Here is a 22,698-nt window from a genome sequence, read left to right as displayed (position 1 = left end):
ATTACAAATTATAAGATTTTTAATTGGCAAACTGTTTTAGGGGGTTTCCTGCTTACTTTGCGTGATAAGTTTAAACCTGATAACACAAAGAATAAACGCAGTATGACATTAAGTGTTGGAGAATAGACGGTTAAAGGAAAAATGCTTAAAATAACAATCGTATCCAAAACAATTCAGTCATGAGAAATATTGTTCCGCTGCTTCTGTTCCAGAAGGATTTCATTATTGCAATGGCCAGTGTTTTGCTAATGTATTTTTAAACCATTGTGAAAACTAGCGCCATCTGTGAAATAATGTTATGAACAGTATTTTGTTTCAGAAAATGCTCAAACTGAGAATGCGGGACTGGCACTGTCACTAATGATCTCAGTATAGGCGATGTGGCCTCAGTGAACTCAGCGGGAAGTTCCAAGTGAAACACACTAGTGCAAGTGTGAAGTGGTGTGTTGGATAGAAGAGTCATCTACACTAAGGGTCAGTTCTTCTGAATCATCCAAGACCTTTTCTCTTCTTGTTCATGCACCTCATTTTATGGACTGTTTCTTTATTTGAAAGTTGAAAGCTTCATGTCAACAGTTTTTCTTTACTTTTTATCTGTTGACAGCTAGGTCTAAGGTAACTGAAATGCACAACACATACTAAATTCCACTTGCCTACATTTCATCAAGAGGTAAGGGAAAAATTAAGTGTTTTTGTGATTAAGGCAAATGTATCCTTTAAATTAGACAACATGCCTCTGATTGGTCCATTGAATCGAGCACTCTGATTGTCCCATTAAAACAAGCACTCTTAAAGGCCCTTTGAAACAAGCAATTTGATCAGAACATTGAAACAAGCCCTTTAATTTGATTGGTCTATCAAAGCCAGTCTTCTGATTGAACCATTGAAAGTTATTTATCTCAACATTATCATAGCTAAGCATAGTAACTGTTGTTGAAAACCAAAAATAAACAGCTATAATTCATGTAGGTTTAGGATATCACAGTGCCCAAAAAATTATGTATCTTTTTGGAACACACAGAACAGGATTAGTACAACAGTTGTCAGATGTCTGGTTCACACTTATGTCTTTCGTTGTGGTTTAGATTACTTTCTAGATTGCTAAATAATATTTTTTCTTTTTATTCAACACAAAAAAAAGTGGTTATAGTTACCAACAGGCATTCCCTGACATTTGACTGAAACCAATCATTTGAAAGCACAGTGTACCTCAAGGGTAACTCAGACACACACAGCATTGGTCAGTCTTTGATATCAGTTTGACATTACTTTTGTGTATAGACGTTGTGTTTTATTTGGTGCTGCACTCCACTGTTCACCTTCATCATCCAATCAGGCATTAACAGGGGGATTGTGCGTGCTTGACAGAAATCACATCGTTTCTGCCTGCTGTGAGTGCACACTTACTGCTTCCACTGTGCCTGTCTGCAAAAGAGGAAGTATTGGTTATTAATGTGTCTGCATGTACTGGTGCCTGTTCTTCTTCATCACACTGAGCCTGATAGAATTAAAAGCTAGTGGGCTAATTAGTATTTGGTCTTTGGTTTCTCCGACAACCCCATGGCGTTCTGTGCCCTGATTGGCTCTGACACTGCAGGCCAGCAGCTAATTGGATCAACACAATTACTCACATTCTTACCATGTTAAGGGCTTTGTTTCATGTGTTGAATTTCATTAGAAACCCATGAAAACACACTGACATGCGTGCCCACACGTGTCAAACATTTCTACACAATTGTACATGCGAACACAAATGCTATTGCGATCTCTGACCTAAATCTCTTTCTCATACTGCCGGCCATCCGTCTGGTTGATGATAGGTTAGCGGTTTACAGAAAGTAGTAATGTTATACGTTAAGTCAGAAGAGATTTAGGGGAGCTAAGATAAAGAGTCTAAGTGCTTTGCTGACAGCCCAAGCTCATAGGAAATCCTGTTTCAACTCCACTTTCATAACTTTAAAACAGACATGTCAAATATTTCACTAACTCTCTGATTTGACTGTTTTCACAACCCCTTATTTAAGTCTTGTGTAAAGCACTGTTGCCCCTGGGTTCCTCTTTTCTCTCTCCTCACATGTTCATGTTTCTGTTTTTACTCCTTCTTATTTCTTTGGCTTAAAAAAACACATCTTGCCGTACCTCCTCTGCTTGCTCTGCTTGCTTGCTATGTGTGTTTAAGAAATTCTTATCATAAAAGCAAAACAGATGATATCTTATTTTGTAAATGAAATCCAGACACTGGGAGAGACATTTAGATGTCACTTCTTGTACAATCAACATAATTCACTTGTTGTTTTCCCTTCTTTATAAGCAGGTTAACAAGCATTTATATTCTAAAATATGTTTTTGGATTGCTTCATATTTTGGAATAAATATGGCAATATTACATCAAGCCTTACCCGTTTATTTCACCCAACGGACTACCTAAGATAATAAAACTTGAATTATTCAAGAATAAAACAAGAAGATTTATATTTAAAATGATAAAACCAAAAACTTTTACAGAGAAGTTTGGGATTCATTTTCAACATTTACAGCAACTCATCACAGTTGTTAATAAGCTGCCATAATAGCTGTTATCTGAAAAACACGGCTAAATAAAGGAAGAAAAAAGTTAGAAGTAAAAAAAAAAATGACAAATGCTAATGTAGCTGTGTCTCTTTGTGGACTGCGTTCGCTTACGTTCATTTGACCTTTATAAGCTGATAATATGTTGAATTGCCCCAAAGTGAGTATGTGTTCAGTTGAATTAGACTGAGCTTAGGTTGAAGTTCTTTAAAACTCTGTGATAAATGTCAGCATACCTCATTTGAAGAGAGAACAAAGGAGGAAATATAGATGTAAATATAATGGGAAAGACAGACAGAGAAGGAGCAATGAAGAAAGAGTGTGTGTGAGAGGAAGAGTGTCCAGGCTACATAGCAAACCACTTCAGTTCATCTGCTGCCCATTTGGCTCCAATTAGTGTGCAGCCCCCTCTAGCTCCCTCCGTCTCCACCTCGCTGCCTCCCCTGGTCTCTCTTTGCAGCTTGCTCTCATTCGCTCTCCTTCCTACACCCTACGTCCCTGACACAATTACCTCCAGTAGCTTTTCTGATCAGGCTGCCTGTGTGTAAGACAAAAAAGTGAATAAGTGCATGGATGCACATGTGTATCAGCGTCTGTGTTTGTGTATGTGTGTGTGTACCTAACCTCCCGCTGTCTTTTTCCATAATGGGCCACCACCAAGACAGACTGGCTGTCTGTTTTAAGACATAAGCACACACACTCACAGACTGAAACAAAGCCCCCACAGTTAGTCCGTCAGTCCACTTAGCTGCACAGGGGTTGGGGGTTTGTAAATGGTAACATATTCCCTTAGCCACATGGGCGTAATAAGCACTTATCGAGATTTCAACAGGTGAGATACAAAAATTGCTATTTTCACGTGGAAGAAACAGCCCCATACTTTATCTTAGATCTCCGTGAATATCTCAAACATAAATGTAAGCTATGTCAGCAGTACTTTCCTTTATTTTACACCAATGCAGTTTGTGGTAAGCCAGTGTTGAAGAAATTGGCCCTTTGAGTATTATAATGTCACGCTTTAGCATATGGTGAAAGGTCATGTCATCATAAGCAGTTCAAATAACATATCCCTTTCTCCACCTGAGAAAGGGGGTGTGTTTGTGTTACAGGACGTGACACATTCACTGGTGTTTTAACTGCTGTGACCCTTCATATCAAGATGACATCACCATGCGCACATATGCACATCTATCGTCAAGTTTTTCTTCATGTTCTCTCTTGGTTGCTCATTTTGCACTTACTTTCATTAGCCCGGAATCCCCCCAAGGATGAGCTCTTATTGAGTCATTTGGATTCCTTATACTGTCAGACCACCCAATAAAAAGTACTGCGCATGACCTCTGACTCCTGCTGCACATCACACCCTTCCTCTTTCTGGTATCTCTTCCCTAATTTATATTTAATATAAACAAAAAAGATTAGAAATGTCATCGGTGGTCATCAGGTAGTGCTCTGGGACATGTAAGGGGATCCCTAAAATCTGTAGGATTCATCCTCTGGGGAACATTAATGTTTTTACAAAAATGTCATGGCAATCCATCCATTCAGAACTGGTGGCCCCAACAACAGACATTGCTGGCCCCAAAGATAGCAATCATGCTGGTTGCTGGTACCAATCCTTAGTCTATCAACCAAGCCAGTTAAAAGCAGCTATCAGGTATTTGTACTTTATTTTATTTACCAGATGAAGATAATGCTTAACAGATTAAAAAGGTTTGTGGTAGCCTCAGCCACAACACTATAAGTTTGACTTTCCTGTCCACCTGTGATGTTGCTCTATCTCATCTTATCTCAACTGTCTCTGTACAGGATGTAATTTAAATACCTCAGTACATTTCAATTGATTCATTTCAGATTAGTTGAATTACATTGCCACTTTTATAATGGTGTACACTGCGGATTTTCCCTCAGTTTTAAGGGTTGCATTGTGTTGAGTCACTTTCGTATCACTGTTCAGAGTTACAAAGTGTTTATCTAATAATGTCTTCACTTGTCTTTTGTTTGGGACAGAACAGCTGTGGAGGAAGTCCAGGTTTAACAAGACGAACAGTTGCTGAACAAAACCTAGCTTTAGTTGGTTCGACACCATGGGACTATAGCCATGCAAGATTTTAGAAAGCGAGCATAAATCCCAAGTCATGTCCTGAGGTCGGAAGTCTGAATTGGATAGAACATTTAGCATGAGTCCAGCTGTAGTACCCCTGCCCCCTAATTTACTGATTTATATCTTTCAGTGCCATCATGGCAATGCAGTTGGTTTCGCATGTGTCAGCGCATACACAACAAATCATGTCTACTGTACATTCCTAGAAGTTTAAAGATTGATGTACACTCTATGCAGCTGGTGGTTTCCATTCAAAATCCTAAAATATGAACATCTTGCATAAGGAAAAAAATGTGGTATACAAACAGTTAACTATTACAGGAAACGAGTAACATTTATGTATTGAGCACTAAAACCATTTCCATAGCCACTGACATCATTTGGTTTTGACCAGAAGTAATCCTAAAGCACATGTTTGTTAATGAGCACAATACACAAAAGATGTTTTTTTTTAAACAAATGCGGATGTGAATCAGTTTTCATTGTGATGATGTTTAAATATTCAGAAACTGGCCTGTGGACTGGGTTAGTTCGATGTTGAGAAAGCACTTCAGATCAAAGAAACCACCAAACGGCATAAAATGCTCCAGCCTGCAGATGGTGAAGGTACAACAGTGTGGTTCACCTTCTCAAAGCTGGTACAGATGTCCAGTGGTTTTTATTTAGGGTTAGAGTGGGGACAGAGGCTAACCAACTGACAGTTAACAAATGGTCTCCCAGCTTTTACAGAGCTGAGGAAAGGAAACCAGAGTGCCACTCAACTTCCCCTAGCCACCACACACAGAGACACACACAGCCACACACACACAGTGGCTCACATACATGCCACTAAAAAGTGATGAGGAGGGGATTGACTGCGGTCACATTTACAAGAAGACAGCAGCCTACAGTTTCCCAGGCAGATTTATGAGGGATTATATTTCAGTTATGGGTTAGCGAATATCCGAGTATCCTGCTAAGAACAACTATTATGATCTTATCAGCTCCTGACACTGATTTGTGAATTTCATTTATTTTAGGAAATATATCGACAGGAAGCAGCATGGGACAGAAGTGTGTTTTCAGGCCTTTAATTATCCTAGTAAATATGCCAACGGTTCATGACATGTATTATGTCATAAGTGTTTTGAGATGGTTTTACTGGGGTCTTGTTTGGTCTAAATATGGTAGCATACAAGCCCATTTAGACATTGCCAGAGAGCGTGTACTTTTACCAACACTCCTCAAAATGTAATTTATTATTCCAAATATAATCAATTTATATCTGGAGCTGAATAGAAATATACATGAAGATTTGAAGAAATATACTGAATTACTGGAATGGGGATTTGGACAAAGCTGAATGGGAAGCTCAGAGTATTGTTTAATGTGTTGCTAAGGCTGCATAGGTTGATAAATGCCATAAAGTTTAGCTGTGTGTTTAGTAGTATGCCCATCTTTTATATTCTGCTGCAACCATGTCAATCTTCCATTAGTTATATTTATTTATGGGATATATTTATAGGACTCGTCCAGATTGGCTTACAAGATAAGCGTGACATTTCTTGACCTTTAAGATAGTAATAGACAAAACAATCTCCAATCAACCTGCTGTCTTCATCAGCAAAAGACCATGTGATATGGTCAACTACCACCAGGTCTTATGCTGCAACAGTTAACAAACATGGAGATTCATTATGTTACATCCTCCTGCACTCACTCCCTGTTGACCATGTCCCCTGTGGAGATACATTACCATATCACCCTGTTGTCTAAAATAATCAAGCACATTTAAAAACGACAGGATCAAACAACACCAAGAATGGTTAACCTTAAACTGTGCACTTGTCACATTCAGAGACTTCACATCTTCAAACCCATCTATAGTATAATAGAGATGCATAGTACAGAGTATCCGTACCTCTAAGCATTGACCTCCTCAATGGACAGCCAAAATTAAATGTGTTACACAACAGCGAGAGGAAACAGCATGAAATCAGGTAGTACTCCAAATCCCATACTGGACATCAAACAATGTTTCCAGAGTTCAAACAATTTTCCGTTTCAGTGACCACATGTCCACTCACTGCTGTTCCTTTCAAGGCTTCAGGGAAGCTTTTTAACCCGTGTCCGTGACCATGGGTCAGTCATTCAATTAAAGCAGTAAATCTGAGAGAATCAAGCTGGAATAAATCCTGCTTCCCAGGTGAGTCCAATTCAAGTTGACCGGCTCAAGCGGCGGTCACAGCAGTGCCCCGTTCACTTGTTTGCTGGGGTTTGGTTCACTTTGCTGTAAACGGACACCATTAGCTGGTAGGCTTGTTCAGCCACTTTGGGCTAATTAACTTTCCTTTACACGCAACACGCCCAGCTGGAAGGCGCATGTTTTGGTTTTTGCAAAGAGAAAAAAGAAAAGGAGCGGAAGACAAAGAAGAACACTATTTGGATTTCTTTTTGCCCATTTACATCTTCTGATCTTGCATTTAGATCAAAGTTTATTTATCATTGTGTGGTAAAGACTTGCACAACCGTCTTTTGGTGCCGTTTTTACCATGGTTGGTGCCATGGTAAAGATGGTAGGAAATGAGAGGAAGGATAAGGATAATAAAATGAACACAGAAGTAGAAAGGTCAGTTCAGGGGAAATTGAAAATGGTTAACCAAGTTAGAGATGAAAGGAAGAGGAGAGGAAGCAAGGGCGGCAAAACAGAAGTTCAGTGTTGTTTTCCTTCTGTATCCCACGGAAATATACAACATCTTTCAGCATTTTGACTACTAACTGACTACTGGAATCGTTTAGTAAATATCTTACCTCATAAGGGGGGAAGCAAAAGAGCCAGGTTTAGAAATAGAAGGGGACAGAAGTTCAAACAGAGTAACATCACTGAAATCGGATGTGAAAGTAAAATAAATAAAATTGTGTTGAGATAGCTATAATCAGCAACCAAAATGATAACACAGACAAACATAAAGGGCTTAAAGATGCTGTGGCTACCAAATAACAGAGAAGAGAGGAAGACAGAGTGAGTAGAAGAGGGAAACACTTTAATGACTAAATGAGAAATATATACAAGAACAGGCAGAAACAGCAAGAAAGAGAAGACGTGGAAGAGAAGATTTAGTGTTCGCACAGAGATTATAGCCTTCTTTCCAAGCCCTGCAATAAAAAGTGAACAATAAAAAGGGTAAACAATTCACTAAATGTATCCCCAGCACAGTTTACAGCCCAGTCTTAATTCCACTGCTGGAAACATGTCAGGTTTGTATCAAACAAGAAGGAAGAGGCTCTCTGGAATGCTATATAAACAGAAATGAAAGGGGGAACACACCCCATAATGGCCAGCACATTGCAACAGCTTACATGACGTTTGTCTTGTATACTTTAATTAGAGGCCAACAGCACCAGGGCATCATGCATATGCAGACCTCATAGATACACACTGAAATGAAGGGAAGAGGGGGATAGATGCCAAATGTACAAATGACTTTAATGAGTGGAGGAAACAAAGTATCAGTGACAAAGTGGACAGAACAGAATAATCCAGCAGTATGATTTGATGCAACACAATGTTTACAGTAACACAACAAAACAGTAACTTTCTTTGTCCGCCATGTCTATACTGCTGCTCTTAATAAGTCACAAAGGGAGCATTGTTTCTGCGAGCCAATTGTTTTCCTGCTCAACTTGGAAGTGTATTGAAGTAAACGTACAGCCTCTTGTGGCTTTTTTAAGGTAAATTATTTTCAATATATTTCATTAAACAAAAAGAATGTATACCATTCTGTTAGATATTTGGGCAACTGCTGTTTTTATTTCTTCTTTATTTTTGTAATGTTTAAAAAGTGATAGCAATGTAAGATGATTACTGCTCTTGGCGTAAGACAAGAATAAATAAAAAAAGGCACTTTTAACCCATTTAGATCATATCCCTAGTCATATTGTGCACATCTTTAACATCACATGCCAAACATTTTTATATCATGATCAAATCATCTTTCCTTTGTGTAAAATCTAATTATTGGAGCTTACTTAAGGCCCTTACACACCAGGCCGATATCGGCCGTCTTGCGTTGTTGGGCGAAAACGGGTTCCTTGTCGCCCAAATTCAATTTGGTGTGTCCCGAACCCTCGGCCGTGACACGCCTTATTTGGCCTTTCACGGTCGACACCCGGCCGATTCAACATGTTGAATCGGCCGGGTGTTGGACACAAGCTATCGGGCCAAGAAACCACTCTGATCAGCTGTTCAGCTTGCAAATGAGAAGCGAAACGGAAGTGAGGGACGTAAACAAACGATTTAAGGCACAAGACAGCAGCTAAACACCAGCAGGTGATACTTAAAGACATCAAACATAGCCCTTAAATGTCCTCTCTTACCTCCCACACATAGCAGGGACATCTCTGATATCGGCGGGAGCGTCCCCGGCTGTCCTCTGCTGAGAGCTCCGTGATTTGTTTGGTCAAGTCCGGTTTTTCATCTCATCGTAAATTTAGCAAGAAGTGGCCATTATTACATTGCTGACTCAATAAACTACACACCCGCCAGAACACTGCGATCATCAGATGCAGGTCTATTAACTGTGATTTTATAGTATGTCTGCACTTTATGTGCTCATTTCATCATGCATGTATTTTTATATTCTAAAACATGTTTTCGATGGACGAGAGTGAAAATGGAACGGCACCCGCCGCTATTTGTTTGTATATCAGTTAGTGATGTGTCGGTCGCGAACGAGCCGGCTCAAAGAGCCGGCTCTTTTAAGTGAACGACGGGAGCCGGCTCGCGCCCGCGAACGAGCCGTTTTTTTGTTTTTGTTATTTTTTGTTAAGTAATACAAGACAGAATGATATGATGATCTCCGCGCTACAGCTGCTCCGTGCATGCATGCAGTGACATGTAATATCCAAGGATTAGAGACTGTTGGATGCTGCTGTTTTGAGCATTGCAATACATTTATTTTTATTATGTTTTTTTATGATTAGAGACGGTTGGATGCTGCTGTACTGAGCATTGCAATATATTTACTTTTACTATGTTATTTATTTATGATTATCCTTGGGCTCAGCAAAGATTTGATGTCAGCTGTTGCTGTCTTTTTTTCTATAGTTAATACTGAAATAGAGCCCTGCTGTTTTGTCAGGGCCTTTTCTTTAAATATAATTTTAAAATGTCGATACAGTAGCCCCTTTTTTTAAATGTCTATGCTTAAGTTTTTATAGGTGTTGCTATCTGCTTTGTGTAGCGTGGTTCTACAAGCAAGTCTGTGCATTCATTGGGTGGTATCAGAGAGATACAAGGGTCTGTAAATGCAATGAAAACAATTGGCCACAGCAAATAATTGATATTAAACATGTAATTTTTACTTTTGAATACTTCAGTACAAAGGATGTATTGAATAATGTAAGTGATATGTGTACACATATAAATCATTAGTCAAAACAGGGCTACATTTGATTGAATTATAAAAGGTATAATATGTGGTAAACTGAAGAGCCGTTTGGGAGCCGAAAGAGCCGGCTCTTCTTGGTGAGCCGAGCCAAATGATCCGGCTCACCAAGAAGAGCCGGAATTCCCATCACTAATATCAGTCTGTTCTTCTTCTCTGTCTTCCGGTTGTTGCCTATTTTGAATGACGAATACACACTACCGCCGGCTGCTGGTAAGGAGAGTTATTGCCACTCACGCATGCGCAGTTCGTACGTGCTCGGCTGTAGTAAAGCGGTGTATTTCAGTGTACACACGGCCAAGACGCAGGAGAACTCGTCGATGGATCTGTCGGTGTCGGATGTCGGCGAGTTCCCTGGTGTGTAGGGGGCTTTAAAGGTAGGGTAGGTAAGTTTGAGAAACCGGCTGGAGATACACTTTTTGTTATATTCCATGGAATGCTCTTAACATCCCGATAGCAATGAATATCTTAAGTGCTTTGACAAAAAATCCATAAAAAAATGTCATCTGTGGAAGCCGTAATACTGTAAAAAGTACGACCAATCATTTTAGCCGGCCCGGCTAAAATAACTGGATGGCCTACCTGCCTGTCAGCCTTCCATCTGTGCACAAACTTATCTCGTGCCCTCATTGGTCATGTGCGCGTTCGTGTGTGTTGGAGGAGGGGCTCTGTAAGGAAGTGGCAGATTGTCTCCGGTTGTGTATTTTCAAATTCTAGCGATCTCGAGCCGGTTTCTCAAACTTACCTACCCTACCTTTAAGCTATTTACAACCACTTCAACCAATATTATGATGACATAAGTCCATGTCCATGAAAAATGACATGAAGAATTGGAGACAAGTGACAACTTTGGTAGAGCCTAATTACCCTTGAGTAGGTACTTGAGTTCCTGCAAAAAAGGCCAATTATATTGCTATTGAAACGCCTCAATTGCAGTCCTTTCTTTACTTCCTCAACATCGTGACATTACTATGTGACACTCGCCCTTCTATTCGCTAGCACTTCAACACATTGTTCGTGATAAGCTAAGGAGCAGGACCATCTCTGAGCGGTTGACCAATCACAAGATCTGTTTTCAGACAGAGGGTGAAAAGAGGTGCTGCAGCACAGGCAGTATGAGAAAAATAAAGAGCTTTTTGAACATTGGAGCATGCAGACATGTCACAGTAGAAACACAAAATACAAATATGAACCTGAAAATGAGCATAATAGGGCCCCTTTACAGCAAATTCAATTGAGAAAGTCTTAAACCTAGCCCTAAACAACTGAAGACAATGTGCCACATATTTAATAGATAACAAGTAACACCTAAAAGCTGAAAGAAGATTTAAAAGAGAAGCTACCGGAAGCTCTGCACTGTGCCCCTCTTTTCTCTCTCATCCTTCTGTTATTGTCTTATCCTCCTAGGGTTTTTCAATGTATCTTTCCATCTTAACTCCAATGTCTTCATCTCCACCCCTTCATTGTTCTTTCTTTCCCTCTCTCCCCCCTCCTCATCACCTCCCTCCACTTACTTCACCCTACTTGTTTTGCCTCTGTTATCTCCCTCCACTTCCCCTTTTCTCTTTCCTTCTGGAACTTGAAGCCATATGTTCTGATTGTTACCATGTGTGTGTTGATGATTACAGTGGTAGCTCTGTGCGACTCTGAGAAACGTTACTAACACATAAAGGTGGCACCGACTGACACACATACATACTTGCTTTCCTGCCAGTAGTGACTCAAGATAAAGAGGAAGCAATTTAAAAGAATATCCTCCCATTTCATGTCATTGTGGTAAATATTTTCATATCATGCTTTTTGAAGTTACAATACCCTAAACCACAAGGGTGACTGTTTCACAGAAATGGATATGGGGTGATGAATCGTCTGGTAAATGGCCCTCTTCCTCTTTTAGTGTGCTTGGGAAAACATAATAGTGCCAAGCGTTGTGTATTGTAATGCTGCCTTGGCCAATTAGAGGGAAGGCTGTTCTTGTCTTGCAAAACAAAATAATTACGTAGATTTGAAATCAAATAAAGATGAGCTAAACAAGGACGAAGAGGTATAGGCAGAGAGGGTGGGAGAGGAGGAAGAACAGTGATCTGGTTTCTTTCTTGTGAAGACCTGTAGGATATTCAGGCTTAACAACACACTTTTCCTCATCAAGTTAATGTTAGGAGATGGGTTTGCTATTCTACATCTGAGAACCACAGCTTCTTTGAAAAGTGTACACTGGAGAGATGAGGCAAAGATTTAAGAGTTGGATCCAAGCTCCTTACATTACCCAACAAGACCATTTTCATTGTTGTTAAATGAAGCAGAACTCTATTGTAAAATGGCTTAATCCAACACAAGGCTTGTATTTTTCTTCGAAATGATCTTTTAGGGATGTCTGTGTATTCTATCCCTACGAGCAGAGTGAACTAAATTGACGTTCAGAATCTCTGGACTCAATTAAGCGCTCCTCTCCTGTGACTGAGAAAGGGTCTCTGCAGAGGTCTTTTCCAGAAATGTTGCTCTGCTGGTCTATTCTACTCTTCGTACGGTTCGATGTATCTTTCTTAGAGGCTTCAGCAGTGGCAGTATGCATGGTTGTAGAAGCCATTATGTTTATTGTTGGCATAGTCTTTTGCTCAGATTTATCATGCAATATTATTTTAAACACTTGGTTGCAGGGATTAGATGCACAGGGTGTATACATAAGGTCACCAGAAAGGAAGGGCACAAGGAGATTGAGAGCACACCGTTCTTAACAGAATGTCAATGCAAACAACTTCAGAACTACAGGAAGACACTTCTGGGACTGTAAAGCAGCTTTACAAACATCAAACTAATCTGTATCCAACGACCGAAAGTCATCTGTTTGTGTCTGCATAAGATCACTTTCACCACTTTCCTGATTGTTAATGGAATTGGCAAAGAGGACGTTGGGTAATGTAAATTGCCATTACGATGGTCTCCTTATCTATTCCTTCTCCTTGTTCTATTATGAAATGTACAGTGACTAAATGAAATAAATGTGGTAGATTGTTTTGGTGTGATGTGACTCAAGCATTGGAACTACAGTAGATTGCAGTTGGCTTGCGGTGCTCAAATCATAGTCTAGAGATGCATGACAGCGCAACATGTAAACATTGAGGGCTTCCACCTCCGCTGTACCTTTATGAAAATACTCATAACAAGGTCCGAAGATTATCTAGAGTTATTGGGTCATGATTTCTGAATTCTGAAGAGAGACATTGCTTTTGAGTTTTTCAAGTGTATTTTGCGCTTTGAGCACAACCAGCCATGTGCCATCTAGTGCCATTATAATGGGGATAAGGCAAACATTTGAAGGCTGATATCCCCAACACTCGGCAACTCACACCAAGCCTAGGTTGATAAATAGCACTTATATATTCTCTCATCGTTTCTCCTTCTGTTGCTCTTTTCCATTCCAAAAGTGTCCCCCACATCCTCTTCCCCTCCTCTTCATTTGCTGTATCATTAATGTATCAACAGCTGTGTCATGGTTGAACCTGAACGTGGGAAGGGAAGTCCGATTGCGGTTGTCGGGGTGATAAGAAGATTTATAAACCCCCACTGTCTGTGAATGCATCATTAAACAGTTCTTGACTGTATTCCAACTGTAAACTGTGTGAATGAGCCAAAGCTAGTCACAGGGGAAGTAGATACAAAACCTGCAGACAAACACACACACATAAGATTCACAGTAACGATACAATAAAGACACTTAAGATCCGAGTAAAAAATGAATTGTCAAAATTGTTTGTGGTTATCATCTTAATGGTTTTTCATATCTTATGAAAAGTTATTCCTATTTGTTCATGTGCTCTCCTACAATTGTATAAATATAAATTACAAGCAAACAGTCTTTTCAAAATAAACTACACAAAACAACTCAGCTAGTTTTGGAAAAGATCATTGTATGGGTTGAAAATAACTACGGCAGTGGCATTGCTTTTAGTACATACATTTTTCGACACATTTTCAACATTGGCTACTTGTCTCACACTGGACCTGAGCAGCGGCCTCCTGGGTGAAAGTCTGCAGTATTTGGACCATCCCATGCATCATGACCTCCTACTCATGCAGACTTTGACACTCTTTCCTATTTCACAATTTTGTGGATTACATACAAATGTATTCAGTGGGATCAAGACGAATTACAGTGCATTACTTTTTGTCGGTATGGCTACAAAGAGTTTACAATAACAGATGAGTACAACTGAAGAGTCTGGAAGACATACTGTATCTCTATTGAACTACTCAATAAAAAGCACAGCACAAATTCACTTATGTGTTTCACAAAACCAGCCTGTAGCATGTAGGTAGTAAGCTAGTAGCCAGGTATGCTAAAGTTTGCACCTAATGTAAAACCACATCTTTCAATCCATTTCGTATTGCTCTTGAAGTTCGGCTTTGGGAACGGGACCATCAACATTCTTTGTATACTGAATAGTACCTGTAGTAGTGCTCCATGCACTCCTCTAAGTCATGTTGAGATAGCTGTATCGTCACAGAACACTTTTGCCGAGTTACAGTTACAAAACGTTCACGGTTCACAGGAGGGGTTTAGCGAAGTTAGTCAGCAGTGTCTATACAAATGACATTAAGGACAAACACATAAATCAATATATAAAACTGAAGGAACACCCTACTCTGATGTCATCCTGTGGACAGATAAATGGAGGAGAGATGGCCAAGTCTGGTATTCCCTGTGTGTTCATATGCACGTCATCCATTATGAGCCAACTCAACTTCCTGAACTCCCAATGAACTATTGTGACACATTCTCCTCTAATTAATTAATTTCAATTTCTAATAAATGTACTTTAATAACTTTTCTTCAATTCAATGTACCTCCCCTCGTCTCTGTCTCTCGCCCCTCCCCTTCTCACTTCCAGGCCTTGTACCCTAAGTTAGATTTCCAGTCCCTTCAGCAATAATTATGTAAAGTAAGAAGTGAGTAAAGAAAGTGCTATTTTTTCCACCAAAGCAAACAAAATGGTTAAAACACTTTTTCGTAAAGATACTCTGTCAATTATATGATAACCTCAGTGACACCCATTATAAGTCGGTTCATTTATTATTAGTTATACTGAAAGTTGGTAGCACTTCCATCCTGAATACATAAGACAGGCATAAAGCCAGACCTGTTCAGCCACAGATGGGAAGTTGAGGGATTTCACACAGGAGTGGTTGTACAGCCATGTGGCACCATCTAGTGACCTGTTGTTTTATCACATTGATACAGATATACAGACTTGACCATAAGATTAAAGTGTGCTTTTCCTGCTCTGGGACAATATGAATTGAAATGGGATTGAGGGAAACAGTACAGTAACACAAATGAATGTAGCCTTATGTAGAGCACCTGAATAAATGTCATTCTTCCTTCCCTTCATCGGTGATGGAAATAATCTACTTTTATCAACTTCTAGTTAGGATGTGATTTTTATTTTAGGGAAGGAGGTGTGACCATTGTAGATGTATTGTTCTATATTATATACATACTGTATGTACAGTATATTGCAGATTTTATATTGAAATATTATGGTTGGTGCTTAATAGACACATTAGTTATTTTCTAGGTGACCCATCTTTGTCACCCAAATTGACCCATTATCTGAAATTGAACGGATTTATGGTGCTGAATTTATAATCTGGTCTCCACAAAGCATAACGTTTCAATCACAAGCTTTGCCTGACTGCAAACGTTGTGCACAAAACAGCTCAGTGATGTTGTCAAACTGCACATTGGGAGTCATAGCTCACTTTTCTCCTATGTTATGTTATTTGAATAAGCTTGTATCGTTGACTTTTTGCTCATATCTTAACCTGTTTAGCCAATTTAAACCTTGGAAGTTCACCAAATGCCATGTCATTTCACATTGTCTTAAAGAATATGAAGGGTCGTCTGCATCAATACATACTTTAGAGTGCTGTAAAAGAAAAAAGGAAGAAACGTAGACATCGTAACTCCAATCAATACATGTCTTTTTGACTAAAGCTGATGCACTTTCTTCCTTTAAAGTGTTAGGATTAACAATAAAGCCAATGTGAAAGGGGGCCACATTTCTTTATTCTTTCATATCTTTGTCTTTCCAGAGCTCAATACGTGTGTTAGCAGGTGTAATACCACTACCAGCTTCTTTCAGTAAGCACAATATTGGCAACTTCATAACAGACACTACTCACTCACTGTGCACACGAAAAATATGTTTAAATGACAGGGCCAGAAGAGAGGTGAAACCTGAATCAACAACATAGTAAAACCATCTTGAGGTAAAGCAGCCTTTCATGAGGCTGGAGAAATAAACTGCTCTTGATCTTTACTATGCTCTAATGTTACAGCAGTTCCCCTCTGTGATATTGTTAGAGACAGGCAATTTATCAGCCTTCCATTTATGCTTGTTTTCATCTAGCCGCGGGAATTTGTCTCAATGTTCAGGTCTGAGAGCAGATTACTAAACTCAGGCAGAATATCAACAACACAGTTTGACTTATGGCATCAGGGACAGTTTCATTACATTTGATTAATCAGAAACGGAACAAGCTACTAAATAATTCATGGCTGATATTATATAAAGATAAGATGTTGCTCTTGCACAAAAAACACTTCAATATTATTTTCACGTTCTGATGGTAGGGAACACATGTATAAATGAAATCTGCCTTACCTTTTGCATGTGTGAAATCTCAATTATCTTTATTATGTTAAGGCTTAGGTGATATTCTGACAATCTGTGCAGACTCTGTATGTATGCATATACCATACACTACCAGTCAAAAGTTTGGACACACATTCTCATTCAAAGTTTTTTATTTATTTTAATTTTTGCTACATTGTAAATGTATACTGAAGACATCAAAAGTATAAAATAACACATTTGGAATTAACTAGTAAACAAAAAAGTGTTAAAAAATACAGAATATGATTTTTATTTTGCTGGCTAATGCAGAATGCTGTGGTAGCCATGCTGGTTAAGTGTGCCTTGAATTCTGAATAAATCACCAACAGTGTCACCAGTAAAGCCCCCCCACACCCTCACACTTCCTCCTCCATGCTTCACGGGGGGAACCAAACATGCAGAAACCATCCGCTCACCTTCTCTGCGTCCCACAAAGACACAGAGGTTGGAACCAAAAATCTCTAATTTGGACTCATCAGACCAAAGTACAGATTTCCACTGTCTAATGTCCAATCCTTGTGTTTCTTGGCCCAAACAATTCTCTTCTTCTTGTTGTTCATCCTCAGTAGTGGATCTTTGCAGCAATTGGACCCTGAAGGCCTGATTCACGCAGTCTCCTCTGAACAGTGGATGCTGAGATTTGTCTGCTCCTTGAGCTCTGTGATAATTGATGTGGGCTCTAATCTGAGGTGCTTTAATTTGCGGTTTCTGAGGCTGGTAACTCTGATGTATTTATCCTCTGCAGCAGAGGTAACTCTTGCTCTTCCTTTCCTGGGGGGGTCCTCATGAGAGCCAGTTTCATCATAGCGTTCGATGGTTTTTGCGACTGCACTTGAGGATACATTCAAAGTTCTTGACATTTTCCGGAAGAACTGGCCTTCATTTATTAAAGTAATGATGGACGGTCGTTTCTCTTCACTGAGTTGAGACGTTCTTTCCATAATATGGATTACAACAGTAGTCAAATAGGGCTTTCCACTGTGCACTAACCCTACCTCCGTACAACACAACTGATGGTCTCAAACACATTCAGAAGGCAAGTAATTCCACAAATTGACTCTTGACAAGGCACACGTGTTAATTAAAAACCATTCCAGGTGACGACCTCATGAAGCTGACTGAGAGAAGCCAAGAGTGTGCAAAGCTGTCATCAAGGCAAAAGGGGGCTACTTTGAAGAATCTAAAATAAAAATCATATTCTGGATTTTTTAACACTTTTTTGTTTACTAGACAATTCCATATGGTTTCTTTCATAGTTTTGATGTCTTCAGTATTAATCTACAAAGTAGAACACATTTAAATAAACAAAAACCATTGAATGAGAAGGTGTGTCCAAACTTTTGACTGGTACTGTATGTGTGTGTATTTGAATATGTATAGACTGTAAAATGAAATAAAAATAAATAAAAAAGAGACATAAAATAGTAAAGAAATAAATAGATAAATAATTTAAAAAATAGATAAATAAATAAACAATGCTTTCAGTCTAATTCATCTTTAACTTTGATTATTGTGCTTTTTGTCTATTTTTGATCAAATTAACTAAACTTGTTTGTCTGTGTGGCTTTGTGGGAGGGAGACAAAGGGGAATGTAAAGAAACTGAAAAGGTTTACAGTACCAACAATTGATGCTGACTCCTACAGGATGGGGTTGATGCCAAGAGCTTGGCCAAATGACACAATTCACACGATGTGCCCTGCAACTCCAGAATACCTCGGAAGCTGAGTGATATAGTTGGTACCTTTATGTTGTTCTATTCAAACCTGTTTATGCAAAGCAGTATTGATGCGTCTGCTTATTTTCTAAGGGCTAAATAAAGACTGTGCAAACCAAGGACAGCAATATCAGGCCCAAGTCATCAAATTCTATCCCATGAAGTGTACCTGAGCAAAACAATAAATACCTTTCAAGTCCAGATTCACTTTGTTAAAACTGGCATTGTGATCTCATAGTTTTCCTTATGCGACAAAGAGTGGTGAATAGAGGCAGTACAAATGTTCTACATGACTCCAGCTACATATAGAATGTGACGGGCCAAGGTCAGGATAAATTCTCGAGAGAATCCAGTGGAGGTCACTGTTGCGTTTGAGTCAGTCTGTGTCACCTCAGGGCACTTTGTCTCAGCAATGCAAACTGTGAGTATCAAGCTGACCTCAGACTAACCTTTGAGGATCCAGATGTGAGTGTGTTTTCTGTGTGTGATGAAAGGCAGGGAAGCATGCAGTTTCCCCACTGCAGACCAGCTTCCACTGAGGAAAGCACTGCAGCAACTGCACATGCACATATAGAGAAAGAGGGGTGGGCGGTGTGAAAAGGGAGAGGGAGGGGCTTGTGGAGTAAGACACACCCCCTCTGATACTTTAATATTCAATTTAGCTCCGAGCAAAGGGGCAGGCAGGCATCAGCACAGTGACAAGTTGACGACAACAAGGCACAGCTCATTCATTTTTAAACCAGCATGCATGCTTTAAGAAGCCACTGCTGTCCTCCTGCCTTCTAGACAGAGAGTTGCTTTACTTTCCTCCGCCTGTTTCTGAACTTTTCCCGGCAATAACACTATGGACCCGCTATGGACGGGCACCGGCGCTCGGGTACGGCATGCAAATACGTACTCTGACGTCGGCGATCATGTGGCTTTTGGCGTAGATCCTCCTTGTGATCGCCAATTTTTTCTTTCCTGTCGCCTGTTGTCTGCTCGGTTATTGGACAGCCGTGAGACAGTTTAAAGCAGATTGGGGTTATTTCTCGCTATAGCAGACGCTTTGGGATTGTACCGCACTACCTGAGCATCGCGCCAAAACGGTGGGCAGGTAAGACATGTATAAACTCTTCCTCTGTTTTCCTACGCCCCCCTTACCCTCAAAAGTCCCTCAAGTTAACACTGCACGTAGTTGTTTTTGTGCCCCTCGCGTGGTTTGCTCTGCCCCTGCGTGGCTCCCAAACACCCACACGCCTCTGTCTAAATACTGTAACTTGTTTCGCCGCATGAACTTTGCCTGCTTGTGTCGTTTACACCTGCGCGCTGAGACAATGTGTCCGCCAAGTTGTTAATTGGACGTTTTCTCCCCCGTGTTTAAGTTTCACTTTGATACGTTGTAGCCGCTGCGCGAGAAGGCAGAGCAGAGAAACATCGTGTCTACTTTTCCTCCTCCCCGTGTCGACATAACCAGCAAAACATGGCCGTCCTTTGCCGACATGTTGTTACGTCGGTGGCGAGAGGGGGAACATTTGGGGAGAGTGTTTTTCTGCGCCCCACTGTCACATTTCGGGCAGGCCGGGGGAAACGGCCGGTAAACTGCGCACCGCCCTGGTGTACCTGCTCACATTCAGCGCCACTGACGTTTCACAGCAACTTTTGGAGTCCGACGTTGTTTATAGACTTTGATTTGTGCGACTCTGTGATGTAGGCGGAACGTTACCCCTGGTGATGCCTCCTCCCCTCCGAGACCACGGCAGACGGACACACTGCTGTAGCATGGACTTGTATCCTGTCTGTGCAGCAGGCCTGTAACTGCTGTAAAAAGTCAGGCGTGGTTGTTTTTATGCAGAACATCAACTTATTTGGACCCAGCGTCCCGGACTGCAGGCAGTGGGTCTCACACGTAAATGTGTAAAAGCTTTGAAGGGATAGTGGTTATTCTATTTCACTGTGTTGAAACCTTAATGTTGTCCTGCACTGCATTAGATATAGCACTAGTGAAGTCACTGAGAAGAATGATATGCATACAGGTCAGGATCAAGATAAAACATATCCATAATTCCAAACGCATAAACAGTCAACCACCCCAGTGAAATAGTTCACACAGGGATATTCCCGCTCGTACTTCCTTGTTTCTAGCTTATTCCATCAATGTGTCATCTTACAGTCATTTCATACACAGTGATATTATCATGTAGCCTATATTTATTATTGGGAGATCATGCAATACATTTTTTTCAAAATCACGGTTATCTTTCCATGATGTTATACTTGCATGTCCCCATCAGACCTGAGTGCCTTATATTTAAGCCCTAAATAATTTATCTTATTGCGTTATGGAGAATTAACACAAGACCTATGTTGTGTATAGTGCACAATACTATTGTTTTACACAGTCTAGATTAATGGATTGGGTTTTCACCAGGACTTGACCAATCCACATAACACACAGTTTATGTGTCAATGTTATTCTAAAATGATTGTTGATATCCTTAATGAATTATATTCTTCCAGTCAGTCATTCAGGACACAGTTTGCGGTAACGCAGCAATCCGTGTCCTCAGGTTACCTTACAGGAACATTATTCCAATGAGTTCCGTGCAGTGAGATATATCAATTAAAAAATGTACTGGTATTATATTAGCCCTACATTTAAGGTATGAGAAGAGCAAATGGGTGTATCCCTAAAAATTACCAATCATTTAGCCCTAAGTGGAAATGAGGTTATTCAAGGAAAAATAACACTTTACTTTGATTATTCTACAAACAGAGATCCTATAACAGCATGTATGTTGAGTTTAAAGTATAATTTCATGTCTTGCATATTGCCAGATTGTTAATTTGCTGTAATTTATTGCACATGTTCACCAGTACAGTCATAGACCTCTGATAGGTCTTCACACTCCGTGTGGGCCAATTGTTTGAAAATCATTTATTGTATCTAACAGATAGTTTTTTTTCTTTGTAAAGCTGTCACCTAGTCTGTATTCACTTTCTTCTGGGTGCCTTAAGAAATATTATTTAACGGCATTCCCATTATACTGGGATGACCTGCTATGTTTTACTTCTAAACATACCTTGATCAGCAGCCCAACGGAGCCCAATCCGTTAAAGATCTAAGTGATTTTGATCACAGCGATGTTAACCCTCCTGTCAAACCCGTTACCAACAATTCCTCTGGGTATAGACTTGGCTTTGCTCGCTAAGGCACGCACTCCTGCTCTTTCCATTTGAGTTGAAATGTGGCTCATGTTTGTTCTTTTCGCATGTGATCTGCCAAATCATGGATAATGTTATATAATTTATAACGACAACTGACTCATTATTGGTGCTGAACAATCAAAGGGTTTATGTTGATAAAAGCAAACCGTCACATTTCAAAATCACACACAGTTGCTTGGCAAATGATGTAGACATTTATTGAAGGGAATACATCCAAAAATAGGTTATTCGAAAAAAAGACAAGCAATAAACCAACCAAATACATTCGAACTGTTTGTTTCGCCTGACCCGAAATACTTGAATGTTACCAAGAAGTGGTCAAAATGTAATATTCCCTTGGTCCACTGTTAGGCATATTGGACATTACTCAATGTTTTTTTACAGTTTGACAGATGCAAGATTAAGTCCGTTTAAATGTTTTGGGGAAATTGTTATTCTCAGTATTGCACAAGGGGATTAGAGAAATGCACAGATGTCGCCATCCTACCTTGTTTCTAAAATCAGTGACTGTTCCATCATCACTTCACTGTGTAAACAGTAAAGTGAGAGCATTTCAGTGAGGAGAAGTAAACAGCCTACACTCATTTTTACAGTAAGGAATTTGAGAGCTATTTTTATTTGAAGTAGTGGCATAAAAAATAAATCTACTCCCATTTAATCGGCTAATTTTCCAGGCTTGCTCAACCATGCAGTGTTCCTCATTGTACTGTGACCTCTTAGAATGTCGCAGCCATAACATCCAGCTGCGAGGGGATGTGCCTTTTATTTTTTCTTCGAGGCGTTTACTCGTTTTGTTGTCAGTCTATCAGATGTCTGCTGCCGTTTCTGACTGCTGACTGTTACAACTAACCTAGAGGATTGGCGGTAAAACAATGAGTGTGCTTGCTTAGGGAAATTTAAAGTGGGAAGGTGGCAGATAGTCCTGTTTTCATTTCTGCAAGAGAAATTGTGTGTGTACTGCTAATGTTATAGTTGTCTGATCCAAGAGCTTAAAGGGATAG

General features: G+C 39.9%; 1 protein-coding gene across 4 annotated transcripts in view; it reads left to right on the top strand.

Moving 5' to 3' along the window:
* The first annotated feature begins 19,169 nt into the window (after positions 1-19,169).
* Positions 19,170-22,698, top strand: part of zhx2a (zinc fingers and homeoboxes 2a) — a 28,800-nt gene continuing 25,271 nt past the window's right edge. For 3 of the 4 annotated variants that reach the window (XM_034127392.1, XM_034127394.1, XM_034127391.1), the window contains exon 1: positions 19,170-19,586. The gene's annotated coding sequence lies outside the window, so the exon portion shown is untranslated. The remainder of the gene's footprint in view (positions 19,587-22,698) is intronic. The other variant, XM_034127393.1, reaches the window with a different exon arrangement.

This window comes from Trematomus bernacchii, unplaced genomic scaffold (genome assembly GCF_902827165.1).
Source record: "Trematomus bernacchii unplaced genomic scaffold, fTreBer1.1, whole genome shotgun sequence".
In the NCBI taxonomy this organism is placed as follows: Eukaryota; Metazoa; Chordata; class Actinopteri; order Perciformes; family Nototheniidae; genus Trematomus; species Trematomus bernacchii.
Note: the sequence above shows the minus strand (reverse complement) of the source record. Positions and strands in the feature narration are given on the sequence as shown.